We start from the raw sequence: 13,107 nt of genomic DNA on the forward strand, positions 1-13,107 counted from the left end.
AATATATATTGGGATACATATATATACCTACAACATACTTTTTAAATACAAATGTGTAAGTTACAGTAATAAGTTACTACAGGCTCCTTATACCATTGGGTTCTTAATAAGTGCACAAAATTCTGCGTTTGATCTTTACCAATTATCACTTTTCTCTTGACATTCCTAATAAAACGTACTTTTTCTCTCTGACTCCTCCTACTGACACTTCCGTATAACAATCTTATACACTAATAGGTCTAATAGACCCAGCTCCTTCAAACAGTCTCATTGCTTTTCCCTCCAACAAACCTTTGTCTAACTTTCTTCACCATCAGGTAATAATATTCATTAATAAATGTGCAAAACAGTTGTTAGACTCTATCGGAGAGTCCTGTGCCCGCCCCCTCAGTGACACTAAGCAATATGGGCGGAGGACAGAAATGCCAGGAGTTGAAATGGCCACCGGACTAGATAACCGGATATAGGGGTGTTGGCTTAGGGCATGGTTTTGAGACGTCACAATTATAATACAGACGTGGATGATATGTGGGAGTGGTTGGCTTTCCGTCGCCATCTTTGAGGGCTGATTACAGAAAAGTGGCGTAGCTAAATAAGCAAATGTTCCACGGTCGGGACAACAGAAAATGATCAACATTTTTTTTTAACACGTAACATACTTCTAAAGGGGAACACCAGCTTAGTAAGACTGGCTGAAATACAGTATAATGTAGGAGCGTACATTACATTACACTAACAGCTCTGATTCTCTTTTTTTTTCTCTAACTCTGCTTGCATGTGATCTGCAGCCCTCAGAGCTGGTTGATGGCCTTGTACAAAACATAACAAATAACACACAAAAAAAACTTTGTATGCTGCTTCACTACGCAGCATTAATTAACCTCTTCAGCTCTCTCAGTACTGTATCTAGCAATGAGCTGGACTGTTCTCCTTGTCTGAGTACGTGGCTTTGTACTTAGACACTTACATGGCAATATACACTATTTGAGGTTTGGCTGCCCACCTCCACAAAGGCATTGGTCTTACTATCAGGTAAGGGGCACTTTAAATCAAGGTAACTACTTCAACAGCCGACCAAGGGGAAGATTCCTGCAGAACAAAGGGTCTATACGCCACCATTGGGGGTAGGTTGGCTTTTTGCAGGATCTGGGGTTTGTATACAGATATAAACTGGGTACAATGATGTAACATAATGATGTGGCTTGGGTCTGCCACACACACTACAATATTCTGTCTTATCTAGATATTGCTGGTCACCGGCACATGTCCACCCAGCTAGACCTGTGCTTCCCACCCATTATCCTGAATGTTTTCTTTCTGTCTGACCCTCTGGCTCTCATCTATCTACTCCACACCCTCCCCTCTTAGAACTCTAATCCTTGATTCCCCCTTAGGGATAGTACTTCGATTAACCCCCAAGGTTCCTGGAAATTCCAAGGACCCATTTGCCCTGCATGTTACATGTAGGTCTGGTTACCTACCCACAAGGCAAAAATAAGTGTGCACAGGAGTGTAAGGGGTTTCCCAAGTGTTGGTCAGAGAGCCAGAGGTTGGTGGGGCTAAGGCATGCATCTGCCTTCATATCAAACCTCCTAAAGATCTGTTCTAGATCTTGCACTGCATCTTCTCATGCCCATCGCTAACTATCTTCCTTAGCTTCACATCAGCTTCACATAAACTTCTTGTGGAGACTGGGGATCCCTTCCTTTAGAGAATAACTGTCTCATCCTTGCTCAGCTAATCCCTAGGTAGCGTATTGGGGAACGAAACCTAAACCTTAGGTTTTAACAAGCACAGCCGCTATAGGCCCAGCCGTCACAGTGACACACTATGGCGACGCACTACAGCAACCTACTGTCCCTCGTTGCTAATTCCTCCTAGGGGGCAAGGGGGTAAATCACAGATCTTCTGACCTGCTCTCTACCACAGTACAAGCACAAATAATGGGATCAATACAAGTATTGTTCCCGCTGCTCGAGACAGATATCCCTTATCAGGAACCCGTTCACTCCAAAAGTTATGTGCCTGCTGTCTGTGACCTCGCAGCTGTTCTCGATGCCATGCTGTATTACAAGGGTTAAGCATTAATCACAGCCTCCCCGTAAGGACGCAGAAGTGAATAAGTTCGGCAATCCCTTTCCTTAATTCAGCATGAATACAGCAACAGCTTATCTCAATCACACAACAGTTTGCGACGGCAATGCAGCACTTTAACCTTGTCCTATCCTGGGTTACAGAGTTCTTTGTCTAACAAATAGACTCAGCTTTACAAACATATATAGAGAACGCAGGTGTGACGGGAATCTGATTAGATCCGTTCCCCTGAGGCACAGATAGTACGTAAGAAAGGAAAGTCTTTCTTACCTGGCCAGTTATATCTGCGCGTCCGATGACGGATAAATCACCACATCCCGTCTGTCTGCGTTCTAGTTTGCAAGAGGCTGAGTCCCTGCCAAGGGCGCCAAATGTTAAGGTTAAATTTATATGTTGACCTCTCTCTATGGAGAGAAGCCAAAAACCCAGGTAAAGGATGGTTTTTAAATTATATCTAGAGTTGGAATCCTGCAGTATTACCAGCTCGTTACTTATAAGTCATGGACACAGATAAGACAATGTATCATGATTATAAGCCTGGAGAAATGGCCCAAGTTTTATTATGGTAATCACATTTTATAGACAGATAAAATATAGGGTGGTAACAAATGCTAATAAGACATAGATGAGGCGGTGCTAGTGATTTAGATATTCAGTCATGCGCAATGGCATCTATATTAGTATTCATTATTATTATTCAAAAAGGTCAAAAAGGGTAGAACAATACATTCTGTGCAAAGATACTTTTTCATGAATCCAAGAGCACAATGTATTTGTTTTCCATAAATTGTTTATAGATAAGTGTCTCTGGGTCCTTGGGGATTGTGTCTACAAATGATAACTTTCCAGGAGTTGTTCTCAGTGACGTGCTTCCAGCATTCCTCTTCTTTATCCAGAACATCTCTCTGTCACCCTCTGATCACGCTCTGATCATCTCCAGTCTCTTAAGAGGGCAATATATATATAGGTGTAGTCATATAGGTACGGTGCAGGTAGGTAAAATCATATCGCTGGCCTTATCACCCCTTTGTGCTGCAGCTAGTTTTGGCCTTAATGACCAGGCTAATTTTTCAAAATCTGACCTGTCTCACTTTATGCTCTTATAGCTCAGTGATGCTTTAACGTATGCTAGCGATTCTGAGATTGTTTTTTCGTGACATATGGCACTTTATGTTAGTGGCAAAATTTGGTCACTACTTTGTGTGTTTTTTGTGAAAAACATCAAAATATCATGAAAAATAAAAAAAATTTGCATTTTATGAACTTTGAAATTCTCTGCTTCTAAAAAAAGAAAGTCGTAGCACATAAATTAGTTACTAAGTCACATTACCAATATGTCTTCTTTATTCTGGCATAATTTGGTAAACATATTTTACTTTTTTAGGGTGTTATGGGGCTTAGAAATTTATCAGCAAATTATCACATTTTCGTGAAACTGATTTTTTTAGGGACCAGTTCTTTTTTTAAATGGATTTAGAAGTCTGGTATCCTGAAAACCCCCATAAGTGACCCCATTTTGGAAACTACACACCTTAAAGAATTAATCTAGGGGTATAATGAGCATTTTAACCCTACAGGGGCTGGAGGAAAGTATTCACAATTAGGCAGTAAAAAAATTGAAAATTTAAATTTTCCAATAATATATACGTTTAGATTAAAGTTTCTCATTTTCAAAAGGAATATGAGACAAAAAGCACCCCAAAATTTGTAATGCAGGTTCTCTTGAGTACAACGGTACCCCATATGTGGGCGTAAACCACTGTATAGGCACACAGCAGGGCTCAGAAGGAAGGGAGCGCCAATTAGCTTTTCCAATGCAAATTTTGCTGAAGAAGTTTCTGAGCGCCAGGTGCGTTTGCAGAGCCCCTGTAGTGTCAGCAGAGAGAAAAACCCCCATAAGTCACCCCATTTTGGAAAGTAGACCCCTCAAAGAATTCATCTTGGTGTGTGGTGACCATTTTGACCCCACAGGTATTACAGGAAAGTATTCAAAAGAAGACAGTAAAAATGAAAAACTCGAATTCTTCCAATAATATGTTCGTTTAGTTTGAAATTTCTCAATTTCACGAGGAACAAGAGGAAAAAAGTACCCCAAAATTTGTAACGCAGGTTCTCCTGAGTACAATGGTACCCCATATGTGGGCATAAACCACTGCATGGGCACACAGGAGGGCTCAGAAGGGAAGGAGCGCCAATTAGCTTTTTCAATGCAGATTTTGCTGCAGAAGTTTCCGAGCGCCAGGTGCGTTTGCAGTGCCCCTCTAGTGCCAGCGGAGTAAAATCTCACCATAAGTCACTCCATTTTGGAAAGTGCACCCCTCAAAGTATTCATCTTGGTGTGTGGTGACCATTTTGACCCCACAGGTATTAGAGGAAAGTATTCAAAAGTAGACAGTAAAAATGAAAAACTAAAATTTTTCCAATATTATGTTCTTTTAGTTTGAAATTTCTCAATTTCACGAGGAACAAGAGGAAAAAAGTACCACAAAATTTGTAACGCAGGTTCTCCTGAGTACAATGGTACCCCATATGTGGGCATAAACCACTGTATGGGCACACAGGAGGGCTCAAAAGGGAAGGAGCGCCAATTAGCTTTTTCAATGCAGATTTTGCTGAAGAAGTTTCTGAGCGCCAGGTGCGTTTGCTGAGCCCCTGTAGTGTCAGCAGAATAGATTCCCCCCAAAAGTCACCACATTTTGGAAAGAGCACCCCTCAAAGAATTCATCTTGGGGTGTGGTGACCATTTTTACCCCACAGGTATTAGAGGAAAGTATTCAAAATTGGCCAGTAAAAATGAAAAACTCGAATTTTTCCAATAATATGTTGGTTTAGTTTGAAATTTCTCAATTTGACGAGGAACAGGAGAGAAAACGTACCCAAAAATCTGTAACGCAGGTTCTCCTGAGTAAAACGGTACATCATATGTGGGTATAAACCACTGTATGGGCACACAGCAGGGCTCAGAAGGGAAGGAGCGCCAATTTACAGGAGCAAAACCGCAGCTAGTAATGGTTATTAGAATAGCGCAGTTACTAAAATAAAATAAAAAAATGAGATTACAGGTAATGTGGGGTGGTTACGGGCAACCAGGGGTGGTTATGGGCAACCTGAGGTGGTTACAGGTAATCTGGGGTGGTTACGGACAACATGGGGTGGTCACGGGCAACCTGCTGTGGTTACAGGCAACGTGGGGTGGTTACGGGCAACGCGGGGTGGTTACGGGCAACGTGTGGTGGTTATGGGCAACGTGTGGTGGTCACGGGCAACCTGCTGTGGTTACGGCAACGTGGGGTGGTTACAGGCAACGTGGGGTGGTTACGGGCAACGTGTGGTGGTTATGGGCAACGTGTGGTGGTCACGGGCAACCTGCTGTGGTTACGGCAACGTGGGGTGGTTACAGGCAACGTGGGCTGGTTACAGGCAACGTGGGCTGGTTACAGGCAACGTGGGCTGGTTACAGGCAACGTGGGCTGGTTACAGGCAACGTGGGCTGGTTACAGGCAACGTGGGCTGGTAACGGCCAACGTGGGCTGGTTACGGGCAACCTGCTGTGCTTACAGACAATCTGGGATGGTTAGGGGAAACGTGGGGTGGTTACGGGCAACCTGCAGTGCTTACAGACAATCTGGGGTGAATACGGGCAACGTGGGGTGGTTACGGGCAACCTGCAATGCTTACAGACAATCTGGGGTGGTTACAGGCAACGTGGGCTGGTTACGGGCAACCTGCAGTGCTTACAGACAATCTGGGGTGGTTACGGGCAACGTGGGGTGGTTACGGGCAATGTGGGGTGGTTACGGATAAACTGAAGTTCTTATAGGCAATCTGGGGTGGGTACCTGTAATCTGACATGGGCACCGCAATCTGGAGGGGGTCATTGGCAATTTGGGGTGGTCAGAGGCGACGTGTGGTGGTCAGAGGCGACGTGCGGTGGTCAGAGGCGACGTGTGGTGGTCAGAGGCGCCGTGGCGTGGTCAGAGGCGACGTGTGGTGGTCAGAGGCGACGTGCGGTGGTCAGAGGCGACGTGTGGTGGTCAGAGGCGCCGTGGCGTGGTCAGAGGCATCGTGGCGTGGTCAGAGGCATCGTGGCGTGGTCAGAGGCATCGTGGCGTGGTCAGAGGCAACGCGCGGTGGTTACGTGCAATCTGGGGGGGTTACATGTAATCTGGCATGATTACGGGGAACCTGGGGGGGTTATGTGCAACCTGGAAGGGTTACAGACAATCTGGGATTGTTACTGATAAACTGAAGTGCTTATAGGTAATCTGGGGTGGGTACATGTAATTTGCGGTGGTTACGGGCAATCTGGAGGGGGTCACTGGCAATTTGCGGTGGTTACGCGCAATGTGCGGTGGTTACGGGCAACGTGCGGTGGTTACGGGCAACGTGCGGTGGTTACGGGCAACGTGCGGTGGTTACGGGTAATCTGGGGAGGGGTTAGGGGTAATTTGGGAGTAAACTGCAATTATTACTATAATAAAAAGTGTGTGTTTTATTTTTTTGTATGTTTGTCACTTTTTGTACTTTACATATTCATTTTCACTGTATTACTATGATTACTGTAATATTTTCTATCACAGTAATCATAGTTCAGTGACAGAGACCAAATTGGTCTCTGTCACTTTAAATTTTCAGAGCTTGGCTGGTTGTGAAGCGCATGCGCACTTCATAACCAGCCAGGACGTCGAGGAGGAAGGAGCTCCGTGGATCCGGTGAGTAAATGGGGAAGGGGGGGTGACTGGGGGACGGGGGGGACGGGGGTGACAGGGGGGGGGGGGGTGGGTGACAGGGGGGGGGGGCGACTTGGGGGGTGGGGGGACATCACTTTTTATCCCCTGTCACCAATCATTCATGGTGACAGGGGATAAAAAGTGCCTGGAGCACATGGCACAAGCGATCAGCGGTATATAGTATATACCGCTGATCGCTTGTACCGGGACCCCACAGGGGGGTCCCCGATGACTGCCCCATGCTCTCCGCTACCTCCGGTGGCGGAGAGCATGGGGCTTTCATTCATTTTAACTCTTTCATCGCTGTGAACCGACGTTAGTCGGTTCACAGCGATGGCGGCGGCCATCTTGGAAATGATGGCCGCCGGGGGAGGGGGGTTAGTTATCGGGGCACTAGGGGGGTCTGATCTGAGGGACACTTATTTCATCTCCCCCCGCCGTAGATTCACGGCGGGGGGAGATGAAAGGCGGCGGCAGCACCGGTAATCCTCTTTACCGACGGCCGCCGCTATAACGTTAATAGCGGCGATCGTCGGTAAGGGGGGGGGGGCCGGGACGGACCCCACACACTGCCCCAACCCCTCAGCTACCTCCGGTAGCCGGGGGGATGGGGTGGGGGCCGTCCCGGCCCCGCAGCCTTATTCTCTGCCATCGCCGTAAAAAGCTGATGGCAGCAGAATAAGGCCCATTAGTGACCGCCGTAGAAAGCCGTATCGGCGGTCACTAAGGGGTTAAAGGGGTTATGTAGTAAACAGTTTTTTTTATTTCAAATCAACTGGTGTCAGTAATGCCGCGTTTACACGGAGCGATAATTCGCCGTTAATCATACGATTAACGATTTCGAAGTAACATTTTTTATTTTTTTTTTATAACGATCAGCGTTTAGACGGAACGATATATCAGACGGAGAAATCGTTTTGCGATAGCTTAAGCCTATCTCGCACATAGGTTAAATGGGTGAACGACTGTTTACACGGAATTTTTTGCAAACGACGATTTAAGAACATGTAAGATCAAAATGAACGATTTCTTGCTCGTCGTTTGATCGTTCGCTGTATTTACACTTACGATTATCGTTCGAATTCGATCGTTATCGTGCAAATTTTAACGATAATCGTTCCGTGTAAATGCAGCATTAGTTATACGGATTTGTAATTTACTTCTATTTAAAAATCTTCCCATACTTATCAGCTGTTGTATGTCCTGCAGGAAGTGGTGTACTCTCTCCAGTATGACACAGTGCTCTCTGCTGCCACCTCTGTCCATGTCAGGAACTGTCCAGAGCAGCAGCAAATCCCCCTAGAAAACCTCTCCTGCGATATCACATACAGACTCAATATATCCTTATGCATATCTTGATAGACATGCTATCTTAATACATGTTACGTTATTGTTAACTTTACCTTAGCTCTATATTCTCATTTAATTTGTGAAAACTGTTTTATCTGTTGTTCTTTCGATGTACTCTTGTTATACTTTTATTTGCCAAACTTTACTTTTGTTTGCAAAAATTTATTGACAAAAAATTCAATAATATATATTGAAACAGAAAACCTCTCCTGCTCTGGACAGTTCCTGACATGGACAGAGGTGGCAGCAGAGAGCACTGTGTCAGACTGGAGAGAATACACCACTTCCTGCAGGACATACAGCAGCTGATATGTATAGGAAGATTTTTAAATAGAAGTAAACTACAAATCTATATAACTTTCTGACACTAGTTGATTTGAAAGTAAAAGATTTTCCCTTACCCCTTTATAAATTTTTAAATATAACACAAACAAGCGCCGGATAAAGTGTCGGCAGAAAAGCCATTATCATGTTCATACAACAACAAAAACAACAACAACAACAACCCATAACAGGTGCAACACGCGGGTCCATCAGAACAAGAATGTGCAATCCGGGTAAACATGCCTCAAAATCATGAATATAGCCATATGCCATATCCATGGACTCCTTAGGGCTTCATCCAATTTCTTAAAGCGACTCTGTACCCACAATCAGACCCCCCTAAACCACTTGTACCTTCGGATAGCTGCTTTTAATCCAAAATCTGTCCTGGGGTCCATTCGGCAGGTGATGCAGTTATTGTTCTAAAAAACAACTTTTAGACTTGCAGCCCTTTGTCAAATTGGCGTGGCCTAGAGTGTGTGTACCCTAGGAATGCGACACCCCTTCTCTCTGCCCTTCTCATCATTAGCAATGCCCCGGGCAGAATTTTTCCTATTCATCCCCTGAACACTGCACAGGTGCCTTAAAGGGAACCAATGAGCCCAATTGGGCTGATATGGTTCCCTGGAGCAATGTATAAAGCTCCTGCAGCCACAGCTTTATACTGTCCGCTGGCTCGTGACAGACACGAGCGGGGAAGTAGTCATCTGGGTGGCTCCCCGCCTGTGTCTAGTCACCGCGCTCCGCGGGATGATTGACAGGCAGAGAGATTCGAATAGGAGAAATTGTTCCAGTGCTGTTCCTTAGGATGAAGAGGGTGGGGAGGAGAGACGGAGGGGTGCTGCAATCCTAGGGCACACACACTCTAGGCCACGCCAATTTGACTTAGGGCTGCAAGTTGAAAAGTTATTTTTAAGGACAATAAGTGCATCACCTGCCGAACGGACCCCAGGACAGATCTTGGATTAAAAGCAGCTATCCGAAGGTACAAGTGGTTGGGAGGGGGGGGGGGCAGATTGTGGGTACAGAGTTGCTTAAGCCACCGGTTGGGTTCGGACTGCTCAGTTGGAAATTCACTCATCTCTACTGATGATAATTTCTCTGTCGTGTTCTGGATCGGCTGATTGATTGTCACAGTGCTCATCAGATGGACGACTGCTCTAAAGGTGTCGTCTTTCCAAACATGGCAACACAAGACGTCATGATAAAACATTTATGTAACAAATTAATAAAAAGAAGAAGAAAAACGAGTAGAAGGAGAGGAGAAGGAAACCTGTCTGGTGTTTTATGCTGCTCAAACTAGACTGACAGGCTCTTCCTGCACAGTAATATATGTCATTTATATTCATTCTAAGATTCAGGGGAATCACAGTTATTAAAGGGAACCTGTCACTAGGGACGTGTATAACCCTTTAAGCCACCTGGAACCTGGTTCTGTGTCATTGGGGTTTTCTCCAGCAGCTTCTCCCCTCTCTCCCGGCCTTTGATCAATTAAAGGACAACTCCGGCCAAAAGCATTTTTTAATATGTTATCAGTTAGGGAAAGTTAGACAAATAACTAATATACATTAGTTATGGGAAATGCATATTTACTGCTATTTCCCTCAATTTAGTAGATCACAGAGACTTCAAAATTTCAGAAATTTGGTGACGTCACGAACCGGGGGGGGGGGGGGGGGGGGGGGGGGGTAATTCCAATGGAGTGTCCAGTAGGGGGCGCACTATATACACCAGTCAATGAGTGCCATTGACTTCTATATATAGTGCGCTCCTGCTGGACACTCCATTGGAATTAAACCCTGATTAGTCTATGGAACAGGTGAGTCTGCACACTGTACTACTCCCCCATCATCTATCTGCTCATAGTATGAGCAGATAGATGATGGGGGAGTAGTACCAGGGCCATGACCAATCCCAAACCCCCCCCCCCCCCCCCCCCGCTGCCACCACATATGCCCTAGTACTACTTCCCCATCATGTGCTCATACACATGGCCCTGGTACTACTCCCCCATCATCTATCTGCTCATACTTTGAGCAGATAGATGATGAGGGAGTAGTACAGTGTGCAGACTCACCTGTTCCATAGACGAATCAGGGTTTAATTCCAATGGGGTGTCCAGCAGGGGCGCACTATATATAGAAGTCAATGGTACTCATTGACTCCTATATATAGTGCGCCCCCTGCTGGACACTCCATTGGAATTACACCCCCGGGTCGCGACGTCACGTTATTTCTGAGATTTTGAAGTTACCGTGATCTACTAAATTAAGGGAAATAGCAGTAAATGTGCATTTCCCATAATTAATGTATATTAGGAATTTGTCTGACTTTCCCTAACTGATAACATATTAAAAAATGCTTTTGCCCGAACTTCTCCTTTAATCTTACTCTATACTCTATACTTAAATACATGTCAGAATTTAAACATTGCTATAAAAGTGCACAAGGGTGGAGCAACGCTACAGGGAAGCAGGTCACCGCCAAAAGCTTAGCGGATCCTACTGTATATGGCGCTCTGAAGCAGATGGGAGGTCATCACACGTCTGTTAACAAAGTTGAATCTGCAGAAGAGACTTCAGGGCAGTATCAGTATTGGACTCCTGTGATTGGCACGGGGTAGCGTTCAGCATTCTCTGCTTCATCAAATGGATGGACGTTGTCATGTCAGGAGAAAAACATCAGAGGAGAAACACTCAGTAACCATTGCTGGAAGAGCCCAGGCAGGTGGTGGCAGGGGTCTGGTCTGGGGAATGTTCTCCTGCCAGTCTCCGGGCCAGTCATCCATGCAGAGGGCACTCTCAGCTGATTTGGGTGTGCATCCATCCTATCAGATCATGTGCACCCATACTGTCTGTAGGGCTGGGCGGTATACCGCAAAAATACCGATACCGTCACTGGCGTCGGTTAACCGACCTCAACTTAGCCAGGACGGTATCTGCGGTATTTTTGCTTTTCTATCTCCCTGTTAGAGTGCCCCCTCACTGCGCCCATCCTGTGAGAGCGCCCCCCGCACACACGCACGCCGCCTGGCATTAGCGCTGTACATTATGTGCAGGGGCGCTAATATCAGAGCGGGAGGTGGTGGAGGAGCAGCAGTGTAAGAAGGCCCCGCCCCCCGCAAGTCCCGTCCAAGCGCCCGCCCTCCTTACCCGTCCGGTCCCGTCTGAGGCTCCTCACCTGTCCGATACCACCCCACCCCCAGCGGTCCAGTCCCGTCCGATGCCCCCCACTGGTCCCGTCCTGTCCGAGGCCCCCCACCTCTCCCCTCCGAGGCTCCTCCCCCACACACCCGGCCGGCGAACACTGCCCATGTTTCCTGTGTGTGCAGGGACGCCGGCGTGTCAGAGCTGGAGGAGCAGCATTTGGGGGCGGCTGTCCTGTACTTCCCTAAGTAACAGTACAGGAGTGTAGCATAGGAGGAATGAATGGGCTGCAGCAGGCAGGATAAGTTGTAGGAGACATCCTGCTGCAGCCCATTCATTCCTCCTATGCTACAGCCCTGTACTGTTACTAAGGGAACTACATTTCCCTGTATAGTAAAACACCCCTATCCGCCGCCTTGTATAGTCATATACCCCTGTCTGCCCCCCCCTGTATAGTCATACACCCCTCTCCGCCCCCCCTGTATAGTCATACACCCCTCTCCGCCCCCCCTGTATAGTCATACACCCCTCTCCGCCCCCCCTGTATAGTCATACACCCCTCTCCGCCCCCCCTGTATAGTCATACACCCCTGTCCCCCCCCCCTGTATAGTCATACACCCCTGTCCCCCCCCTGTATAGTGATACACCCCTGTCCCCCCTCTGTATAGTCATACACCCCTGCCCCCCCCCCCCCGCTGTATAGTCATACACCCCTGTCCCCCCCTGTATAGTCATACACCCCTGTCCCCCCCCTGTATAGTCATACACCCCTCTCCGCCCCGCCTGTATAGTCATACACCCCTGTCCCCCCCCTGTATAGTCATACACCCCTCTCCGCCCCCCCTGTATAGTCATACACCCCTGTCCCCCCCCCCTGTATAGTCATACACCCCTGTCCCCCCCCTGTATAGTCATACACCCCTGTCCCCCCTCTGTATAGTCATACACCCCTGTCCCCCCTCTGTATAGTCATACACCCCTGTCCCCCCCCCCCCGCTGTATAGTCATACACCCCTGTCCCCCCCTGTATAGTCATACACCCCTGTCCCCCCCCTGTATAGTCATACACCCCTCTCCGCCCCGCCTGTATAGTCATACACCCCTGTCCCCCCCCTGTATAGTCATACACCCCTCTCCGCCCCCCCTGTATAGTCATACACCCCTCTCCGCCCCCCCTGTATAGTCATACACCCCTGTCCCCCCCCCCCTGTATAGTCATACACCCCTGTCCCCCCCCCCTGTATAGTCATACACCTCTGTCCCCCCCCTGTATAGTCATACACCCCTGTCCGTCCCCCCTGTATAGTGATACACCCCTGTCCCCCCCCTGTATAGTCATACACCCCTGTCCGTCCCCCCTGTATAGTCATACACCCCTGTCCGCCCACCCCGCCTGTATAGTCATACACCCCTGTCCGCCCACCCCGCCTGTATAGTCATACACCCCTGTCCGCCCACCCCG

At 47.3% G+C, this 13,107-nt stretch overlaps 1 protein-coding gene across 4 annotated transcripts in view; it reads left to right on the top strand.

Moving 5' to 3' along the window:
• Window positions 1–13,107, top strand: part of MPHOSPH9 (M-phase phosphoprotein 9) — a 78,217-nt gene that overhangs the window by 15,050 nt on the left and 50,060 nt on the right. The gene's annotated exons all lie outside the window — the stretch shown is intronic.

The sequence above is a fragment of the Dendropsophus ebraccatus genome, chromosome 3 (assembly GCF_027789765.1).
Source record: "Dendropsophus ebraccatus isolate aDenEbr1 chromosome 3, aDenEbr1.pat, whole genome shotgun sequence".
Lineage (NCBI taxonomy): Eukaryota > Metazoa > Chordata > Amphibia > Anura > Hylidae > Dendropsophus > Dendropsophus ebraccatus.